General features: G+C 45.9%; 3 non-coding genes across 3 annotated transcripts; all 3 read left to right on the top strand.

Annotated features, from left to right (window-relative positions):
• Window positions 1–10,269: 10,269 nt before the first annotated feature.
• On the top strand, window positions 10,270–10,341 carry trnad-guc (transfer RNA aspartic acid (anticodon GUC)). Its single transcript has one exon. It is a non-coding gene; the product is annotated as a tRNA-Asp (tRNA).
• A 1,954-nt stretch (window positions 10,342–12,295) lies between these two features.
• On the top strand, window positions 12,296–12,367 carry trnad-guc (transfer RNA aspartic acid (anticodon GUC)). The gene has a single exon. It is a non-coding gene; the product is annotated as a tRNA-Asp (tRNA).
• A 1,953-nt stretch (window positions 12,368–14,320) lies between these two features.
• On the top strand, window positions 14,321–14,392 carry trnad-guc (transfer RNA aspartic acid (anticodon GUC)). The gene has a single exon. It is a non-coding gene; the product is annotated as a tRNA-Asp (tRNA).
• The last annotated feature ends 8,736 nt before the right edge of the window (window positions 14,393–23,128 follow it).

Raw genomic sequence — 23,128 nt, 5'->3', positions numbered from 1 at the left:
TTGAGTAGAAGATCTGATCAGCCATGATCTTATTGAATGGCGGGGCAGGCTCGAGGGGTCGAATGGCCCACTCCTGCTCCTATTCCTTCTGTTCTTATTTCTGTCCCTTCTGCCTCTGTCCCTCTGTTCACAGGTGGATTTTTGCTCTGACAGATTCGGCACCTTTCAGTTCCTCGTTAGTATAGTGGTGAGTATCCCCGCCTGTCACGCGGGAGACCGGGGTTCAATTCCCAGACGGCGAGAATTTTTAACATCCCCAATTTTAAACCTTTGAGCAGCTCCTTAAAAAGACCCTGGGAAAAGTTGAATAGAACAAAATGAACGAAAATAATTTTAAAATATGTACATGACGAAATTTATAACAACTCCCTGCACCAGTTCCTCGTTAGTAGAGTGTTCTCCTTCTGTTTGCCTGTTGTGTGGGGCTCTGAGGAGGGAGAGAGAAAATGAGATAACAGCGGGAGAAAGCACGACTGCTCTTTCAAAGAGACAGCACAGGCACGATTGGCCGAAAGGCCTCCCACCGTGCTGCCAGCCTCCATGAATGCATGACACTGAGATGGATATCTGAGACATACCCACACAAAGAGAGCACATGCGGGTATTTTGTGTGTGTTTGCTGCTTTGTCTCAAGCACTGCATAACCATTTCCTCGACAATGTCGTGGATATTATGATGTCAGTTTTCACTTCCCCGACGGCTTCTCTCTGACTTTATGCCTCTGTCTCTGAGAAAAGCATAGAAGGAAATATATGGCAAATGGACGCCTTCCCGCACTTGATGCTGTGGCTTAGTGAACATGTCCTTTGTGTTCTCGTCTAAAAGATGTCATCTTGTACGAAAGGTTTGCCTGGCGTTAAAGTGATCTGAATTTCAAAGCAGCAAGGAGGAAAGTCTGCGTTGCTCTGCTTGCTGGCAGGCAGCTTTTTTCAACTTCTTGCAGCTTCCCTGGTGGTCCAGTGGTTAGGATTCGGCGCTTTCACCGCCGCGGCCAGGATTCGATTCCCGGTTAGGGAACAGTGCGTTTTGAGGCTGTTTGAAATGCCTCCAATCAATGCACCCGCGCGAAGCAATGTCTGCTCCTGATCAACCTTTAGCAATTTCAACACTGCTGATGCCTCAACAAGTACACAATGCACTTCCTTGCCTTTTGTAAAATGCCTGCTGTTTCAAAGTCAGCAGGAAATTACATTTGGGACGAGACAATTTAAACGCGTATATGCCCACATTTAACTGCAGCTGACAGTGTCAGAACAGTCACGGTTATTATCAAACTTCCATGTATTTTCTTGCAGGCTGCACCCCCTAACAAACTTAGCTTATCACAGCACGGCTATCAATCAACTCAACGCCAGTTTGAAGAATGCAACATTTGAAAGTTAGCAAAGTGTGCAAGACTTTAGTGAGAGAGAGTTGGGCCGTGATAACATTTCTAAGCAGTAAGATATTCAGTAGGCCTGAGCCCTTGCTGCGTCATACAATTCTCCCCATACTGATTCTGCTATCTTCAATTGGTCTCCTCTGGTTACCGTCATACCTGCCACTGGCAAGCATTTCTCCTTATTACCTCAATCAAATCCCCTTGTAATTTTGAAAGCCTCTTATTAAATTTCCTCTTAACCGTCTGAGGAAAACAATCACAAACTCTCAACATAACTGAAGTTCCTTATCCCTCGGACCACTCTGCAAGACGTCAAACTGAGTGTCTCGCTCTGTATGTCTATCTTTGTCTCCCTCTTTGTCCCTGTCTCTCTCTGTATAGGATTCTGAGGTTGCTTGACAGGATAGATGCAGGGAGGATGTTTCCCCTCCTGGGGGAATCTACAACTAGGGGGCAAAGCTCCAGGATATCCGGTCGCCCATTTAAAACGGAGATGAGGAGGAATTTCTTCTCTCAGAATGTCGTGAATCTTTGGAATCCTCTACCCCACAGAGCTGTGGAGGCGGAGCCACTGAATATATTCAAGGTGGAGGTAGACATATATTTGAGCTGCAGTGGAGTCAAGGGTTATGGGGAGCGGGCAGGAAAGTGGCGTTGAGTAGAAGATCTGATCAGCCATGATCTTATTGAATGGCGGGGCAGGTTCGAGGGGCCGAATGGCCCACTCCTGCTCCTATTCCTTCTATTCTTATTTCTGTCCCTTCTGCCTCTGTCCCTCTGTTCACAGGTCGATTTTTGCTCTGACAGATTCGGCACTTTTCAGTTCCTCGTTAGTATAGTGGTGAGTATCCCCGCCTGTCACGCGGGAGACCGGGGTTCAATTCCCCGACGGGGTGAATTTTTAACATCCCCAATTTTAAACCTTTGGGCAGCTCCTTAAAAAGACCCTGGGAAAAGTTGAATAGAACAAAATGAACGAAAATAATTTTAAAATATGTACATGACGAAATTTATAACAACTCCCTGCACCAGTTCCTCGTTAGTAGAGTGTTCTCCTTCTGTTTGCCTGTTGTGTGGGGCTCTGAGGAGGGAGAGAGAAAATGAGATAACAGCGGGAGAAAGCACGACTGCTCTTTCAAAGAGACAGCACAGGCACGATTGGCCGAATGGCCTCCCACCGTGCTGCCAGCCTCCATGAATGCATGACACTGAGATGGATATCTGAGACATACCCACACAAAGAGAGCACATACGGGTATTTTGTGTGTGTTTGCTGCTTTGTCTCAAGCACTGCATAACCATTTCCTCTACAATGTCGTGGATATTATGATGTTCAGTTTTCACTTCCCCGACGGCTTCTCTCTGACTTTATGCCTCTGTCTCTGAGAAAAGCAGAGAAGGAAATATATGGCAAATGGACGCCTTCCCGCACTTGATGCTGTGGCTTAGTGAACATGTCCTTTGTGTTCTCGTCTAAAAGATGTCATCTTGTACGAAAAGTTTGCCTGGCGTTAAAGTGATCTGAATTTCAAAGCAGCAAGGAGTTAAGTCTGCGTTGCTCTGCTTGCTGGCAGGCAGCTTCTTGCAGCTTCCCTGGTGGTCTAGTGGTTAAGATTCGGCGCTTTCACTGCCGCGGCCCGGGTTCGATTCCCGATTAGGGAGCAGTGCGTTTTGAGGCTGTTTGAAATGCCTCCAATCAATGCACCCGCGCGAAGCAATGCCTGCTCCTGATCAACCTTTGCAATTTCAACACTGCTACTGCCTCAACAGGTTCACAATGCACTTCCTTGCCTTTTGTAAAATGCCTGCTGTTTCAAAGTCAGCAGGAAATTACATTTGGGACGAGACAATTTAAACGTGTACATGCCCACATTTAACTGCAGCTGACAGTGTCAGAACAGTCACGGTTATTATCAAACTTCCATGTATTTTCTTGCAGGCTGCACCCCCCTAACAAACTTAGCTTATCACAGCACGGCTATCAATCAACTCAACGCCAGTTTGAAGAATGCAACATTTGAAAGTTAGCAAAGTGTGCAAGACTTTAGTGAGAGAGAGTTGGGCCGTGATAACATTTCTAAGCAGTAAGATATTCAGTAGGCCTGAGCCCTTGCTGCATAATACAATTCTCCCCATACTGATTCTGCTATCTTCAATTGGTCTCCTCTGGTTACCGTCATACCTGCCACTGGCAAGTTTTTCTCCTTATTAGCTCAATCAAATCCCCTTGTAATTTTGAAAGCCTCTTATTAAATTTCCTCTTAACCGTCTGAGGAAAACAATCACAAACTCTCAACATAACTGAAGTTCCTTATCCCTCGGACCACTCTGCAAGACGTCAAACTGACTGTCTCGCTCTGTATGTCTATCTTTGTCTCCCTCTTTGTCCCTGTCTCTCTCTGTATAGGATTCTGAGGGTGCTTGACAGGATAGATGCAGGGAGGATATTTCCCCTCCTAGGGGAATCTACAACTAGGGGGCAAAGCTCCAGGATATCCGGTCGCCCATTTAAAACGGAGATGAGGAGGATTTTCTTCTCTCAGAATGTCGTGAATCTTTGGAATCCTCTACCCCAGAGAGCTGTGGAGGCGGAGCCACTGAATATATTCAAGGTGGAGATAGACATATATTTGAGCTGCAGTGGAGTCAAGGGTTATGGGGAGCGGGCAGGAAAGTGGCGTTGAGTAGAAGATCTGATCAGCCATGATCTTATTGAATGGCGGGGCAGGCTCGAGGGGCCGAATGGCCCACTCCTGCTCCTATTCCTTCTGTTCTTATTTCTGTCCCTTCTGCCTCTGTCCCTCTGTTCACAGGTCGATTTTTGCTCTGACAGATTCGGCACCTTTCAGTTCCTCGTTAGTATAGTGGTGAGTATCCCCGCCTGTCACGCGGGAGACCGGGGTTCAATTCCCAGACGGGGAGAATTTTTAACATCCCCAATTTTAAACCTTTGAGCAGCTCCTTAAAAAGACCCTGGGAAAAGTTGAATAGAACAAAATGAACGAAAATAATTTTAAAATATGTACATGACGAAATTTATAACAACTCCCTGCACCAGTTCCTCGTTAGTAGAGTGTTCTCCTTCTGTTTGCCTGTTGTGTGGGGCTCTGAGGAGGGAGAGAGAAAATGAGATAACAGCGGGAGAAAGCACGACTGCTCTTTCAAAGACACAGCACAGGCACGATTGGCCGAAAGGCCTCCCACCGTGCTGCCAGCCTCCATGAATGCATGACACTGAGATGGATATCTGAGACATACCCACACAAAGAGAGCACATACGGGTATTTTTTGTGTGTTTGCTGCTTTGTCTCAAGCACTGCATAACCATTTCCTCGACAATGTCGTGGATATTATGATGTTCAGTTTTCACTTCCCCGACGGCTTCTCTCTGACTTTATGCCTCTGTCTCTGAGAAAAGCAAAGAAGGAAATATATGGCAAATGGACGCCTTCCCGCACTTGATGCTGTGGCTTAGTGAACATGTCCTTTGTGTTCTCGTCTAAAAGATGTCATCTTGTACGAAAGGTTTGCCTGGCGTTAAAGTGATCTGAATTTCAAAGCAGCAAGGAGGAAAGTCTGCGTTGCTCTGCTTGCTGGCAGGCAGCTTCTTGCAGCTTCCCTGGTGGTCTAGTGGTTAAGATTCGGCGCTTTCACTGCCGCTGCCCGGGTTCGATTCCCGATTAGTGGAACAGGGCGTTTTGAGGCTGTTTGAAATGCCTCCAATCAATGCACGCGCGCGAAGCAATGCCTGCTCCTGATCAACCTTTGCAATTTCAACACTGCTGCTGCCTCAACAGGTTCACAATGCACTTCCTTGCCTTTTGTAAAATGCCTGCTGTTTCAAAGTCAGCAGGAAATTACATTTGGGACGAGACAATTTAAACGTGTACATGCCCACATTTAACTGCAGCTGACAGTGTCAGAACAGTCACGGTTATTATCAAACTTCCATGTATTTTCTTGCAGGCTGCACCCCCCTAACAAACTTAGCTTATCACAGCACGGCTATCAATCAACTCAACGCCAGTTTGAAGAATGCAACATTTGAAAGTTAGCAAAGTGTGCAAGACTTTAGTGAGAGAGAGTTGGGCCGTGATAACATTTCTAAGCAGTAAGATATTCAGTAGGCCTGAGCCCTTGCTGCATAATACAATTCTCCCCATACTGATTCTGCTATCTTCAATTGGTCTCCTCTGGTTACCGTCATACCTGCCACTGGCAAGCGTTTCTCCTTATTACCTCAATCAAATCCCCTTGTAATTTTGAAAGCCTCTTATTAAATTTCCTCTTAACCGTCTGAGGAAAACAATCACAAACTCTCAACATAACTGAAGTTCCTTATCCCTCGGACCACTCTGCAAGACGTCAAACTGACTGTCTCGCTCTGTATGTCTATCTTTGTCTCCCTCTTTGTCCCTGTCTCTCTCTGTATAGGATTCTGAGGGTGCTTGACAGGATACATGCAGGGAGGATATTTCCCCTCCTAGGGGAATCTACAACTAGGGGGCAAAGCTCCAGGATATCCGGTCGCCCATTTAAAACGGAGATGAGGAGGATTTTCTTCTCTCAGAATGTCGTGAATCTTTGGAATCCTCTACCCCAGAGAGCTGTGGAGGCGGAGCCACTGAATATATTCAAGGTGGAGATAGACATATATTTGAGCTGCAGTGGAGTCAAGGGTTATGGGGAGCGGGCAGGAAAGTGGCGTTGAGTAGAAGATCTGATCAGCCATGATCTTATTGAATGGCGGGGCAGGCTCGAGGGGCCGAATGGCCCACTCCTGCTCCTATTCCTTCTGTTCTTATTTCTGTCCCTTCTGCCTCTGTCCCTCTGTTCACAGGTCGATTTTTGCTCTGACAGATTCGGCACCTTTCAGTTCCTCGTTAGTATAGTGGTGAGTATCCCCGCCTGTCACGCGGGAGACCGGGGTTCAATTCCCAGACGGGGAGAATTTTTAACATCCCCAATTTTAAACCTTTGAGCAGCTCCTTAAAAAGACCCTGGGAAAAGTTGAATAGAACAAAATGAACGAAAATAATTTTAAAATATGTACATGACGAAATTTATAACAACTCCCTGCACCAGTTCCTCGTTAGTAGAGTGTTCTCCTTCTGTTTGCCTGTTGTGTGGGGCTCTGAGGAGGGAGAGAGAAAATGAGATAACAGCGGGAGAAAGCACGACTGCTCTTTCAAAGAGACAGCACAGGCACGATTGGCCGAAAGGCCTCCCACCGTGCTGCCAGCCTCCATGAATGCATGACACTGAGATGGATATCTGAGACATACCCACACAAAGAGAGCACATACGGGTATTTTGTGTGTGTTTGCTGCTTTGTCTCAAGCACTGCATAACCATTTCCTCGACAATGTCGTGGATATTATGATGTCAGTTTTCACTTCCCCGACGGCTTCTCTCTGACTTTATGCCTCTGTCTCTGAGAAAAGCAGAGAAGGAAATATATGGCAAATGGACGCCTTCCCGCACTTGATGCTGTGGCTTAGTGAACATGTCCTTTGTGTTCTCGTCTAAAAGATGTCATCTTGTACGAAAAGTTTGCCTGGCGTTAAAGTGATCTGAATTTCAAAGCAGCAAGGAGTTAAGTCTGCGTTGCTCTGCTTGCTGGCAGGCAGCTTTTTGCAGCTTCCCTGGTGGTCTAGTGGTTAAGATTCGGCGCTTTCACTGCCTCTGCCCGGGTTCGATTCCCGATTCGTGGAACAGTGCGTTTTGAGGCTGTTTGAAATGCCTCCAATCAATGCACGCGCGCGAAGCAATGCCTGCTCCTGATCAACCTTTGCAATTTCAACACTGCTGCTGCCTCAACAGGTTCACAATGCACTTCCTTGCCTTTTGTAAAATGCCTGCTGTTTCAAAGTCAGCAGGAAATTACATTTGGGACGAGACAATTTAAACGTGTACATGCCCACATTTAACTGCAGCTGACAGTGTCAGAACAGTCACGGTTATTATCAAACTTCCATGTATTTTCTTGCAGGCTGCACCCCCCTAACAAACTTAGCTTATCACAGCACGGCTATCAATCAACTCAACGCCAGTTTGAAGAATGCAACATTTGAAAGTTAGCAAAGTGTGCAAGACTTTAGTGAGAGAGAGTTGGGCCGTGATAACATTTCTAAGCAGTAAGATATTCAGTAGGCCTGAGCCCTTGCTGCATAATACAATTCTCCCCATACTGATTCTGCTATCTTCAATTGGTCTCCTCTGGTTACCGTCATACCTGCCACTGGCAAGCGTTTCTCCTTATTACCTCAATCAAATCCCCTTGTAATTTTGAAAGCCTCTTATTAAATTTCCTCTTAACCGTCTGAGGAAAACAATCACAAACTCTCAACATAACTGAAGTTCCTTATCCCTCGGACCACTCTGCAAGACGTCAAACTGACTGTCTCGCTCTGTATGTCTATCTTTGTCTCCCTCTTTGTCCCTGTCTCTCTCTGTATAGGATTCTGAGGGTGCTTGACAGGATAGATGCAGGGAGGATATTTCCCCTCCTAGGGGAATCTACAACTAGGGGGCAAAGCTCCAGGATATCCGGTCGCCCATTTAAAACGGAGATGAGGAGGATTTTCTTCTCTCAGAATGTCGTGAATCTTTGGAATCCTCTACCCCAGAGAGCTGTGGAGGCGGAGCCACTGAATATATTCAAGGTGGAGATAGACATATATTTGAGCTGCAGTGGAGTCAAGGGTTATGGGGAGCGGGCAGGAAAGTGGCGTTGAGTAGAAGATCTGATCAGCCATGATCTTATTGAATGGCGGGGCAGGCTCGAGGGGCCGAATGGCCCACTCCTGCTCCTATTCCTTCTGTTCTTATTTCTGTCCCTTCTGCCTCTGTCCCTCTGTTCACAGGTCGATTTTTGCTCTGACAGATTCGGCACCTTTCAGTTCCTCGTTAGTATAGTGGTGAGTATCCCCGCCTGTCACGCGGGAGACCGGGGTTCAATTCCCAGATGGGGAGAATTTTTAACATCCCCAATTTTAAACCTTTGAGCAGCTCCTTAAAAAGACCCTGGGAAAAGTTGAATAGAACAAAATGAACGAAAATAATTTTAAAATATGTACATGACGAAATTTATAACAACTCCCTGCACCAGTTCCTCGTTAGTAGAGTGTTCTCCTTCTGTTTGCCTGTTGTGTGGGGCTCTGAGGAGGGAGAGAGAAAATGAGATAACAGCGGGAGAAAGCACGACTGCTCTTTCAAAGAGACAGCACAGGCACGATTGGCCGAAAGGCCTCCCACCGTGCTGCCAGCCTCCATGAATGCATGACACTGAGATGGATATCTGAGACATACCCACACAAAGAGAGCACATACGGGTATTTTGTGTGTGTTTGCTGCTTTGTCTCAAGCACTGCATAACCATTTCCTCGACAATGTCGTGGATATTATGATGTCAGTTTTCACTTCCCCGACGGCTTCTCTCTGACTTTATGCCTCTGTCTCTGAGAAAAGCATAGAAGGAAATATATGGCAAATGGACGCCTTCCCGCACTTGATGCTGTGGCTTAGTGAACATGTCCTTTGTGTTCTCGTCTAAAAGATGTCATCTTGTACGAAAGGTTTGCCTGGCGTTAAAGTGATCTGAATTTCAAAGCAGCAAGGAGGAAAGTCTGCGTTGCTCTGCTTGCTGGCAGGCAGCTTCTTGCAACTTCTTGCAGCTTCCCTGGTGGTCCAGTGGTTAGGATTCGGCGCTTTCACCGCCGCGGCCAGGATTCGATTCCCGGTTAGGGAACAGTGCGTTTTGAGGCTGTTTGAAATGCCTCCAATCAATGCACCCGCGCGAAGCAATGTCTGCTCCTGATCAACCTTTAGCAATTTCAACACTGCTGATGCCTCAACAGGTACACAATGCACTTCCTTGCCTTTTGTAAAATGCCTGCTGTTTCAAAGTCAGCAGGAAATTACATTTGGGACGAGAACAGTCACGGTTATTATCAAACTTCCATGTATTTTCTTGCAGGCTGCACCCCCTAACAAACTTAGCTTATCACAGCACGGCTATCAATCAACTCAACGCCAGTTTGAAGAATGCAACATTTGAAAGTTAGCAAAGTTTGCAAGACTTTAGTGAGAGAGAGTTGGGCCGTGATAACATTTCTAAGCAGTAAGATATTCAGTAGGCCTGAGCCCTTGCTGCGTCATACAATTCTCCCCATACTGATTCTGCTATCTTCAATTGGTCTCCTCTGGTTACCGTCATACCTGCCACTGGCAAGCGTTTCTCCTTATTACCTCAATCAAATCCCCTTGTAATTTTGAAAGCCTCTTATTAAATTTCCTCTTAACCGTCTGAGGAAAACAATCACAAACTCTCAACATAACTGAAGTTCCTTATCCCTCGGACCACTCTGCAAGACGTCAAACTGAGTGTCTCGCTCTGTATGTCTATCTTTGTCTCCCTCTTTGTCCCTGTCTCTCTCTGTATAGGATTCTGAGGTTGCTTGACAGGATAGATGCAGGGAGGATGTTTCCCCTCCTGGGGGAATCTACAACTAGGGGGCAAAGCTCCAGGATATCCGGTCGCCCATTTAAAACGGAGATGAGGAGGAATTTCTTCTCTCAGAATGTCGTGAATCTTTGGAATCCTCTACCCCACAGAGCTGTGGAGGCGGAGCCACTGAATATATTCAAGGTGGAGGTAGACATATATTTGAGCTGCAGTGGAGTCAAGGGTTATGGGGAGCGGGCAGGAAAGTGGCGTTGAGTAGAAGATCTGATCAGCCATGATCTTATTGAATGGCGGGGCAGGTTCGAGGGGCCGAATGGCCCACTCCTGCTCCTATTCCTTCTATTCTTATTTCTGTCCCTTCTGCCTCTGTCCCTCTGTTCACAGGTCGATTTTTGCTCTGACAGATTCGGCACTTTTCAGTTCCTCGTTAGTATAGTGGTGAGTATCCCCGCCTGTCACGCGGGAGACCGGGGTTCAATTCCCCGACGGGGAGAATTTTTAACATCCCCAATTTTAAACCTTTGGGCAGCTCCTTAAAAAGACCCTGGGAAAAGTTGAATAGAACAAAATGAACGAAAATAATTTTAAAATATGTACATGACGAAATTTATAACAACTCCCTGCACCAGTTCCTCGTTAGTAGAGTGTTCTCCTTCTGTTTGCCTGTTGTGTGGGGCTCTGAGGAGGGAGAGAGAAAATGAGATAACAGCGGGAGAAAGCACGACTGCTCTTTCAAAGAGACAGCACAGGCACGATTGGCCGAATGGCCTCCCACCGTGCTGCCAGCCTCCATGAATGCATGACACTGAGATGGATATCTGAGACATACCCACACAAAGAGAGCACATACGGGTATTTTGTGTGTGTTTGCTGCTTTGTCTCAAGCACTGCATAACCATTTCCTCGACAATGTCGTGGATATTATGATGTCAGCTTTCACTTCCCCGACGGCTTCTCTCTGACTTTATGCCTCTGTCTCTGAGAAAAGCATAGAAGGAAATATATGGCAAATGGACGCCTTCCCGCACTTGATGCTGTGGCTTAGTGAACATGTCCTTTGTGTTCTCGTCTAAAAGATGTCATCTTGTACGAAAAGTTTGCCTGGCGTTAAAGTGATCTGAATTTCAAAGCAGCAAGGAGTTAAGTCTGCGTTGCTCTGCTTGCTGGCAGGCAGCTTCTTGCAGCTTCCCTGGTGGTCTAGTGGTTAAGATTCGGCGCTTTCACTGCCGCGGCCCGGGTTCGATTCCCGATTAGGGAACAGTGCGTTTTGAGGCTGTTTGAAATGCCTCCAATCAATGCACCCGCGCGAAGCAATGCCTGCTCCTGATCAACCTTTGCAATTTCAACACTGCTGCTGCCTCAACAGGTTCACAATGCACTTCCTTGCCTTTTGTAAAATGCCTGCTGTTTCAAAGTCAGCAGGAAATTACATTTGGGACGAGACAATTTAAACGTGTACATGCCCACATTTAACTGCAGCTGACAGTGTCAGAACAGTCACGGTTATTATCAAACTTCCATGTATTTTCTTGCAGGCTGCACCCCCCCAAACAAACTTAGCTTATCACAGCACGGCTATCAATCAACTCAACGCCAGTTTGAAGAATGCAACATTTGAAAGTTAGCAACGTGTGCAAGACTTTAGTGAGAGAGAGTTGGGCCGTGATAACATTTCTAAGCAGTAAGATATTCAGTAGGCCTGAGCCCTTGCTGCGTAATACAATTCTCCCCATACTGATTCTGCTATCTTCAATTGGTCTCCTCTGGTTACCGTCATACCTGCCACTGGCAAGCGTTTCTCCTTATTACCTCAATCAAATCCCCTTGTAATTTTGAAAGACTCTTATTAAATTTCCTCTTAACCGTCTGAGGAAAACAATCACAAACTCTCAACATAACTGAAGTTCCTTATCCCTCGGACCACTCTGCAAGACATCAAACTGACTGTCTCGCTCTGTATGTCTATCTTTGTCTCCCTCTTTGTCCCTGTCTCTCTCTGTATAGGATTCTGAGGGTGCTTGACAGGATAGATGCAGGGAGGATGTTTCCCCTCCTGGGGGAATCTACAACTAGGGGGCAAAGCTCCAGGATATCCGGTCGCCCATTTAAAACGGAGATGAGGAGGAATTTGTTCTCTCAGAATGTCGTGAATCTTTGGAATCCTCTACCCCAGAGAGCTGTGGAGGCGGAGCCACTGAATATATTCAAGGTGGAGATAGACATATATTTGAGCTGCAGTGGAGTCAAGGGTTATGGGGAGCGGGCAGGAAAGTGGCGTTGAGTACAAGATCTGATCAGCCATGATCTTATTGAATGGCGGGGCAGGCTCGAGGGGCCGAATGGCCCACTCCTGCTCCGATTCCTTCTGTTCTTATTTCTGTCCCTTCTGCCTCTGTCCCTCTGTTCACAGGTCGATTTTTGCTCTGACAGATTCGGCACTTTTCAGTTCCTCGTTAGTATAGTGGTGAGTATCCCCGCCTGTCACGCGGGAGACCGGGGTTCAATTCCCCGACGGGGAGAATTTTTAACATCCCCAATTTTAAACCTTTGGGCAGCTCCTTAAAAAGACCCTGGGAAAAGTTGAATAGAACAAAATGAACGAAAATACTTTTAAAATATGAACATGACGAAATTTATAACAACTCCCTGCACCAGTTCCTCGTTAGTAGAGTGTTCTCCTTCTGTTTGCCTGTTGTGTGGGGCACTGAGGAGGGAGAGAGAAAATGAGATAACAGCGGGAGAAAGCACGACTGCTCTTTCAAAGAGACAGCACTGGCACGATTGGCCGAATGGTCTCCCACCGTGCTGCCAGCCTCCATGAATGCATGACACTGCGATGGATATCTGAGACATACCCACACAAAGAGAGCACATACGGGTATTTTGTGTGTGTTTGCTGCTTTGTCTCAAGCACTGCATAACCATTTCCTGGACAATGTCGTGGATATTATGATGTTCAGTTTTCACTTCCCCGACGGCTTCTCTCTGACTTTATGCCTCTGTCTCTGAGAAAAGCATAGAAGGAAATATATGCCAAATGGACCCCTTCCCGCACTTGATGCTGTGGCTTAGTGAACATGTCCTTTGTGTTCTCGTCTAAAAGATGTCATCTTGTACGAAAAGTTTGCCTGGCGTGAAAGTGATCTGAATTTCAAAGCAGCAAGGAGGAAAGTCTGCGTTGCTCTGCTTGCTGGCAGGCAGCTTCTTGCAGCTTCCCTAGTGGTTAGGATTCGGCGCTTTCACCGCCGCGGCCCGTCGTTCGATTCCCGGTTAGGGAACAGTGCGTTTTGAGGCTGTTTGAAATGCCTCCAATCAATGCACCCGCGCGAAGCAATGTCTGCTCCTGATCAACCTTTGCAATTTCAACACTGCTGATGTCTCAACAGGTACACAATGCACTTCCTCGCCTTTTGTAAAATGCCTGCTGTTTCAAAGTCAGCAGGAAATTACATTTGGGACGAGACAATTTAAACGTGTACATGCCCACATTTAACTGCAGCTGACAGTGTCAGAACAGTCACTGTTATTATCAAACTTCCATGTATTTTCTTGCAGGCTGCACCCCCCTAACAAACATAGCTTATCACAGCACGGCTATCAATCAACTCAACGCCAGTTTGAAGAATGCAACATTTGAAAGTTAGCAACGTGTGCAAGACTTTAGTGAGAGAGAGTTGGGCCGTGATAACATTTCTAAGCAGTAAGATATTCAGTAGGCCTGAGCCCTTGCTGCGTAATACAATTCTCCCCATACTGATTCTGCTATCTTCAATTGGTCTCCTCTGGTTACCGTCATACCTGCCACTGGCAAGCGTTTCTCCTTATTACCTCAATCAAATCCCCTTGTAATTTTGAAAGCCTCTTATTAAATTTCCTCTTAACCGTCTGAGGAAAACAATCACAAACTCTCAAAATAACTGAAGTTCCTTATCCCTCGGACCACTCTGCAAGACGTCAAACTGACTGTCTCGCTCTGTATGTCTATCTTTGTCTCCCTCTTTGTCCCTGTCTCTCTCTGTATAGGATTCTGAGGGTGCTTGACAGGATAGATGCAGGGAGGATGTTTCCCCTCCTGGGGGAATCTACAACTCGGGGGCAAAGCTCCAGGATATCCGGTCGCCCATTTAAAACGGAGATGAGGAGGAATTTGTTCTCTCAGAATGTCGTGAATCTTTGGAATCCTCTACCCCAGAGAGCTGTGGAGGCGGAGCCACTGAATATATTTAAGCTGGAGATAGACATATATTTGAGCTGCAGTGGAGTCAAGGGTTATGGGGAGCGGGCAGGAAAGTGGCGTTGAGTATAAGATCTGATCAGCCATGATCTTATTGAATGGCGGGGCAGGCTCGAGGGGCCGAATGGCCCACTCCTGCTCCTATTCCTTCTGTTCTTATTCTAATTTCTGTCCCTTCTGCCTCTGTCCCTCTGTTCACAGGTCGATTTTTGCTCTGACAGATTCGGCACCTTTCAGTTCCTCGTTAGTATAGTGGTGAGTATCCCCGCCTGTCACGCGGGAGACCGGGGTTCAATTCCCCGACGGGGAGAATTTTTAATATCCCCAATTTTAAACCTTTGAGCAGCTCCTTAAAAAGACCCTGGGAAAAGTTGAATAGAACAAAATGAACAAAAATAATTTTAAAATATGTACATGACGAAATTTATAACAACTCCCTGCACCAGTTCCTCGTTAGTAGAGTGTTCTCCTTGCCTGTTGTGTGGGGCACTGAGGAGGGAGAGAGAAAATGAGATAACAGCGGGAGAAAGCACGACTGCTCTTTCAAAGAGACAGCACAGGCACGATTGGCCGAATGGCCTCCCACCGTGCTGCCAGCCTCCATGAATGCATGACACTGAGATGGATATCTGAGACATACCCACACAAAGAGAGCACATACGGGTATTTTGTGTGTGTTTGCTGCTTTGTCTCAAGCACTGCATAACCATTTCCTCGACAATGTCGTGGATATTATGATGTTCAGTTTTCACTTCCCCGACGGCTTCTCTCTGACTTTATGCCTCTGTCTCTGAGAAAAGCATAGAAGGAAATATATGGCAAATGGACCCCTTCCCGCACTTGATGCTGTGGCTTAGTGAACATGTCCTTTGTGTTCTCGTCTAAAAGATGTCATCTTGTCCGAAAAGTTTGCCTGGCGTGAAAGTGATCTGAATTTCAAAGCAGCAAGGAGGAAAGTCTGCGTTGCTCTGCTTGCTGGCAGGCAGCTTCTTGCAGCTTCCCTGGTGGTCTAGTGATTAAGATTCGGCGCTTTCACCGCCGCGGCCCGGGTTCGATTCCCGGTTAGAGAGCAGTGCGTTTTGAGGCTGTTTGAAATGCCTCCAATCAATGCACCCGCGCGAAGCAATGCCTGTTCCTGATCAACTTTTGCAATTTCAGCACTGCTGCTGCCTCAACAGGTACACAATGCACTTCCTTGCCTTCTGTAAAATGCCTGCTGTTTCAAAGTCAGCAGGAAATTACATTTGGAACGAGACAATTTAAACGTGTACATGCCCGCATTTAACTGCAGCTGACAGTGTCAGAACAGTCACGGTTATTATCAAACTTCCATGTATTTTCTTGCAGGCTGCACCCCCCTAACAAACTTAGCTTATCACAGCACGGCTATCAATCAACTCAACGCCAGTGTGAAGAATGCAACATTTGAAAGTTAGCAACGTGTGCAAGACTTTAGTGAGAGAGAGTTGGGCCGTGATAACATTTCTAAGCAGTAAGATATTCAGTAGGCCTGAGCACTTGCTGCGTAATACAATTCTCCCCATACTGATTCTGTTATCTTCAATTGGTCTCCTCTGGTTACCGTCATACCTGCCACTGGCAAGCGTTTCTCCTTATTACCTCAATCAAATCCCCTTGTAATTTTGAAAGCCTCTTATTAAATTTCCTCCTAACCGTCTGAGGAAAACAATCACAAACTCTCAACATAACTGAAGTTCCTTATCTCTCGGACCACTCTGCAAGACGTCAAACTGAGTCTCTCGCTCTGTATGTCTATCTTTGTCTCCCTCTTTGTCCCTGTCTCTCTCTGTATAGGATTCTGAGGGTGCTTGACAGGATAGATGCAGGGAGGATGTTTCCCCTCCTGGGGGAATCTACAACTAGGGGGCAAGGCTCCAGGATATCCGGTCGCCCATTTAAAACGGAGATGAGGAGGAATTTATTCTCTCAGAATGTCGTGAATCTTTGGAATCCTCTACCCCAGAGAGCTGTGGAGGCGGAGTCACTGAATATATTCAAGGTGGAGATAGACATATATTTGAGCTGCAGTGGCGTCAAGGGTTATGGGGAGCGGGCAGGGAAGTGGCGTTGAGTAGAAGATTTGATCAGCCATGATCTTATTGAATGGCGTGGCAGGCTCGAGGGGCCGAATGGCCCACTCCTGCTCCTATTCCTTCTGTTCTTATTCTTATTTCTGTCCCTTCTGCCTCTGTCCCTCTGTTCACAGGTCGATTTTTGCTCTGACAGATTCGGCACCTTTCAGTTCCTCGTTAGTATAGTGGGGAGTATCCCCGCCTGTCACGCGGGAGACCGGGGTTCAATTCCCCGACGGGGAGGATTTTTAACATCCCGAATTTTAAACCTTTGTGCAGCTCCTTAAAAAGACCCTGGGAAAAGTTGAATATAACCAAATGAGCGAAAATAATTTTAAAATATGTACATGACGAAATTTATAACAACTCCCTGCACCAGTTCCTCGTTAGTAGAGTGTTCTCCTTCTGTTTGCCTGTTGTGTGGGGCACTGAGGAGGGAGAGAGAAAATGAGATAACAGCGGGAGAAAGCACGACTGCTCTTTCAAAGAGACAGCACAGGCATGGTTGGCCGAATGACCTCCCACCGTGCTGCCAGCCTCCATGAATGCATGACAATGAGATGGATATCTGAGACATACCCGCCGCGGCCCGGGTTCGATTCCCGGTTAGGGAACAGTGCGTTTTGAGGCTGTTTGAAATGCCTCCAATCAATGCACCCGCGTGAAGCAATGCCTGCTCCCGATCAACCTTTGCAATTTCAACACTGCTGCTGCCTCAACAGGTACACAATGTACTTCCTTGCCTTCTGTAAAATGCCTGCTGTTTCAAAGTCAGCAGGAAATTACATTTGGAACGAGACAATTTAAACGTGTACATGCCCACATTTAACTGCACCTGACAGTGTCAGAACAGTCACGGTTATTATCAAACTTCCATGTATTTTCTTGCAGGCTGCACCCCCCTAACAAACTTAGCTTATCACAGCACGGCTATCAATCAACTCAACGCCAGTGTGAAGAATGCAACATTTGAAAGTTAGCAACGTGTGCAAGACTTTAGTGAGCGAGAGTTGGGCCGTGATAACATTTCTAAGCAGTAAGATATTCAGTAGGCCTGAGCCCTTGCTGCGTATTACAATTCTCCCCATACTGATTCTGTTATCTTCAATTGGTCTCCTCTGGTTACCGTCATACCTGCCACTGGCAAGCGTTTCTCCTTATTACCTCAATCAAATCCCCTTGTAATTTTGAAAGCCTCTTATTAAATTTCCTCTTAACCGTCTGAGGAAAACAATCACAAACTCTCAACATAACTGAAGTTCCTTATCCCTCGGACCACTCTGCAAGACGTCAAACTGAGTGTCTCGCTCTGTATGTCTATCTTTGTGTCCCTGTCTCTCTCTGTGTAGGATTCTGAGGGTGCTTGACAGCATACATGCAGGGAGGATGTTTCCCCTCCAGGGGGAATCTACAACTAGGGGGCAAAGCTCCAGGATATCCGGTCGCCCATTTAAAACGGAGATGAGGAGGAATTTCTTCTCTCAGAATGTCGTGAATCTTTGGAATCCTCTACCCCAGAGAGCTGTGGAGGCGGAGTCACTGAATGTATTCAAGGTGGAGATAAACATATATTTGAGCTTCAGTGGAGTCAAGGGTTATGGGGAGCGGGCAGGAAAGTGGCGTTGAGTAGAAGATCTGTCTCTGAGAAAAGCATAGAAGGAAATATATGGCAAATGGACGCCTTCCCGCACTTGATGCTGTGGCTTAGTGAACATGTCCTTTGTGTTCTCGTCTAAAAGATGTCATCTTGTACGAAAAGTTTGCCTGGCGTGAAAGTGATCTGATATCTTATATATTTCAATAAGATCGCCTCTCATTCTTCTGACCTCCAATGAGTAGAGTCCCAATCTACTCAACTTCTCCTCATATGTCCACCCCCTCATCCCCGGGATTAACCGAGTGCACCTTCTTTGTACTAACTCGAGAGCAAGTATGTCTTTTCTTAAGTAAGGACACCAAAACTGTATGCAGTATTCCAGGTACGGTCTCACCAATACCTTGTACAATTGCAACAATACCTCCCTGTTTTTATATTCTCTCCCCCTAGCAATAAAAGCCAACATTCCCTTGGCCATCTTGATCACTTGCTGCACCTGCATACTTACTTTTTGAGTTTCGTGCACCAGGACCCCCAATCCCTTTCTACTACAGTACTTTCCAGTTTCTTGTCATTCAGATAATAACATGCTCTATGATTTTTCCCATCAAAGTGCATACCCTCACACTTTCCAGTATTGTATTCCATCTGCCGAATCTCTGCCCACTTACTTAGCCTGTCTATGTCCCATTGCAGGTTTTTTATGTCCCCCTCATTCACTACTTTCCTTCCAATCTTTGCATCATCTGCAAACTTTGTTATTTTACACTCGGTCCCCTCCTCCAAATCGTTAATATAGATTGTAAAGAGTTGGGGACCCAGCACTGACCCCTGCAGAACGCCACTAGTTACTGGTTGCCAGTCTGAGAATGAACCATTTATCCCAACTCTCTGCTTTCTGTTACACACTGTCTACACTGGGCTCCTTGGGCCTGATATTGTGGCGAGTCGCTTTCTTCCAGGCCGCCCGAGGGTCCGGTGTTCGGGGACATTCACAAACTCACTCACGCACTGTCGACACTGGCCTCCCTGGGCCTGAAATTGTGGTGAGCTGCTCCCACCCGGGCTGCGGGGCCGGTGATCGGGGTCATTCACACACTCACTCTCACACTTTCTGCAATGGGCTCACTGGGACTGATATTGTGTCGAGGCACTCTCCCCCGGGCCGAATGCCCGTGGGGCTGGTGCCCTTAAAGATAAACGTTGGGACTAACAAATGTACATTCCCCTGGATTTCTGTGGACATACAGGCTAGTAGAAAGAATAAAAGGGAGGTGGATGAGAGATACCGAGTGCTAAATACTGCAGAATGTTTAGAGGAGTACGGAAAGTACAGGACTGCAATTAAAAACGAAATTAAGAAAGCAAAGTGAGTACATGAACAATTCTTGGCAAGTAAAATCCAGGAAACACGAAAGATATTAATGAATATTTTAAGTTTAAGAGTATAACTAAAGAAAGTGTAGGGCCTATTAGAGATCATGAGGGTTATCTGTGTGTGGAGGCGGGAGACATCAGTAGCGTTCTTAATGAATATTTTGCGTCCGTCTTCACAAAGGAGCAGGCAAAGCAGACATTGCTATCAGTGGGAATGAGTGTGAAGTTTTAGATGAAATAAACATAGTGAGAGAGGAAGTACTAAGGGGATTCGCAGCTTTAAAAGTGGTTAAATCCCCAGGCTCGGATGAAATGTATCCCAGGCTGTTAAGCAAAGCGAAAGAGGAAATAGCAAAGTCCCTGACCATCACCTTCCAATCTTCTCTGGCTTCAGGTGTGGTGCCGGAGTAATGGAGGACTGCTAATGTGGTACCCTGGTTTAAAAAGGGAGCTAAGGTTAGACAGAGTAATTAAAGGCCAGTCAACCTAACCATGGTGGTGGGAAAAATATTGGATAGAATTCTGAAGGAAAGCGTCGGCGGGATTCTCGAGCGGCAGAGCGGGGCTATAAAAGTCCCAGAGACCAGGTAAGGCCTCACAGCATCGGCGGGAATCCTGAGCGGCAGAGCGGGGCTATAAAAGTCCCACAGACCAGGTAAGGTTTACCAATCTCCAGTCTGGGAACTCGGAGGGAAGGAGAGAGGTAAAAAGTAATCCAAGTGTGACGTCACCAGAAAGCGGGTAATGATTGGTTGGTAAGTATTTCTCCCTTTTTAAGCTTAAATCTCTTTGGTTTATAATTTCTAAGGTGTGATATTCAACATCCAGAATCGGGGCAGAGGGTATTTAAGAATAATATTAATAAATTTAATTAATTACATAGAATGGGAGATCAGGTGATGTGTTGCTGCTGCAATATGTGGGAGCTGGTGACCACCATTGATGCTCACGGTGATCATATTTGCAGTAATTGTTGGCTGCTCGAGAAAACACCGGCTCCGTGTTGAAGAGCTGGAGTCCGAGCTTCAAACACTGAGACACATCAGGGAGGGGGAGAGTTACCTGGACTCTGTGTATCACGAGGTATTCACACCAATTAGATTAATTAATTCAGATGTAGTACGTGGCCAGGGTCAGGATGGTGTGACTAGAAGTGAGGCAGGTACGGGGATCCAGGAGGTAGTGTTGGAGGAGCCGCAGCCCTTGCTCTTGTCCAACAGGTTTGAGGCTCTTACTCCCTGTGAGGATGGGAACAGGGACTGAGGGGAGGATGAGCAACCTGGCCACAGCACCGTGGAGCAGGGGGCCATTCAAGTGGGGGACTTAAAAGAAATCTTGTAGTGGTAAGGGATAGTATCGTTAAGGGGATAGATAGAGTTCTTTGCAGCCGAGAGCGAGAGTCCCGAAGGCTGTGTTGCCTGCCCGGTGCCAGGGTTAAGGACATCTCGACTGGAGAGGAACTTTGAGTGGGAGGGGGAGGATCCAGTTGTCGTGGTCCATGTTGGTACCAACGACATAGATAGGACAAGGAAGGAGGTTCTGCTGAGGGAGTTTGAGCAGCTAGGGGCCAAATTAAAAAGCAGAACCACAAGGGTAATAATCTCTGGATTATTACCTGAGCCACGAGCGAATTTGGCTAGGACAAATAAAATTAGAGAGTTAAATGCGTGGCTCAAAGACTGGTGTGGGAGAAATGGGTTTTGCTTCCTGGGACACTGGCACCAGTACTGGGGCAGGAGGTAGCTGTTCCGTTCGGACGGGCTTCACTTGGCCAGTGTTGGGGCTAGAGTCCTGGCGGATCATATAACTAGGGCTGTAGAGAGGGCTTTAAACTAACTAGTGGGGGGGAGGTTCCAAGAGAGCAAATAATAAAAATGACAACAAAGAAGGTGATAGACTTAGGTAGCATTGGGTAAATTAAAAACCAGAGCGTGTCAGGAAGGGGCAGAAGGTATGGAGTAAAAGGTAAAGTAATAAAAAGGGCAAAAGCAGGAACTAAGTGTCACAAAACATATTTGAAAGTTCTCTATCTGAATGCACGTAGCATTCGTTCTGAATGCACGTCGCATTCATAACAAAATAGACGAGTTAATGACACAAATAACTACATATGGGTATGATCTTGTGGCCATTACAGAAACATGGCTGCAGGGTGACAATGCCTGGGAATTAAACATACCAGGTCATTTAACGATCAGGAAGGACAGGCAGGAAGGAAGGGGAGGTGGGGTGGCTATGTTAATAAAGGAAGGAATCACTGTAATACAGAGAAATGATATTGTGTCAAAACATCAGGATAATGAAACAGTTTGGGTGGAGGTAAGGAATAATAAGGGGAAAAAACACTAGTGGGCGTAGTCTATAGGCCTCCAAACAATGGCAACTCTGTTGGATGGAGTATCAATCAGGAAATAGTTGAGGCTTGTAATAAGGGAACATCTATAATTATGGGGGATTTTAACAATCATATTAATTGGACAAATCAAATTGGGCAGGGCTGCCTTGAGGATAAGTTCATTGAGTGCATTAGGGATGGGTTTCTTGAGCAGTATGTAACTGAACCGACCAGGGGGCAAGCAACCTTAGATCTGGTCCTGTGTAACGAGACAGGATTAATTAAAAATGTCCTAGTAAAGGATCCCCTTGGAATGAGTGACCATAACATGGTTGAATTCCATATTCAATTAGAGGGTGAGAAGGTGGGATCTCAAACAAGCGTGCTAAGCTTGAATAAAGGAGACTATGAAGTTATGAGAGCGGAATTGACTAGAGTGGATTGGGAAAATAGATTAAAGGGTAAGACGATACATGATCAGTGGTGTACATTTAAGGAGTTATTTTACAACTTCCAAAAAAAAAAATATTCCACTGAAAAGTAAAGGGTGTAAAAGAAAAGACAGCCATCCGTGGCTAAGTAAATAAATTAAGGATTGTATTCGACTAAAAACAAGGGCATATAAGGTCGCCAAATCTAGTGGGATGATAGAGGATTGGGAAAACTTTAAAAGACAGCAAAAAATAACAAAAAGATTGATTAAGAAAGGGAAGATAGATTATGAAAGTAAATTAGCAAAAAATATAAAAACAGATATAAGAGTTTTTATAGTTATATAAAAAGAAAAAGGGTGGCTAAAGTAAATGTTGGTCCATTAGAGGATGAGACCGGGAAATTAATGGTGGGAAATATGGAGATGGCAAAAACTCTGAATGAATATTTTACATCAGTCTTTACAGTAGAAGACACTAAGAATACCCCAACACTGGACAAACAGGGGGCTAAAGGGGGGAGGAGCTAAACACGATCAAAATCACTAAGGAAGTGGTACTCGGTAAAATAATGGGACTCAAGGCGGATAAATCACCTGGAACTGTTGGCTTACATCCTAGGGTCTTGAGGGAAGTGGCGGTAGGGATTGTGGATGCATTGGTAATAATTTTCCAAAACTCCCTGGACTCGGCAAAGGTCCCGGCAGACTGGAAAACTGCTAATGTAACACCCTTATTTAAAAAGGGCAGTAGACAGAAGGCTGGAAACTATAAACCGGTTAGCCTAACATCTGTGGTAGGTAAAATTTTGGAGTCCATTATTAAGGAGACAGTAACAGGACATTTGGATAATCATAATTTAATAGGACAAAGTCAGCATGGTTTTATGAAGGGGAAGTCATGTTTGACAAATTTGCTGGAGTTCTTTGAGGAAGTAACGTATAGGGTGGATAAAGGGCAACCAGTGGAGGTAGTGTATTTACACTTCCAAAAGGCATATGTCAAGGTGCCACACAAAAGATTATTGCTTAAGATAAAAAAATCACGGGTTGCGGGTAATATTCTGGCATGGAGAGAGTATTGGCTATCTAACAGAAGGCAGAGAGTTGGGATAAATGGTTCATTCTCAGACTGGCAATCAGTAACTAGTGGTGTTCAGCAGGGGTCAGTGCTGGGTCCCCAACTCTTTACAATCTATATTAACGATTTGGAG

Source organism: Somniosus microcephalus, unplaced genomic scaffold (genome assembly GCF_052327205.1).
Source record: "Somniosus microcephalus isolate GS21.2 unplaced genomic scaffold, FLI_Smic_1.0 unresolved_chr5, whole genome shotgun sequence".
NCBI classification, from domain to species: Eukaryota; Metazoa; Chordata; class Chondrichthyes; order Squaliformes; family Somniosidae; genus Somniosus; species Somniosus microcephalus.
Note: the sequence above shows the minus strand (reverse complement) of the source record. Positions and strands in the feature narration are given on the sequence as shown.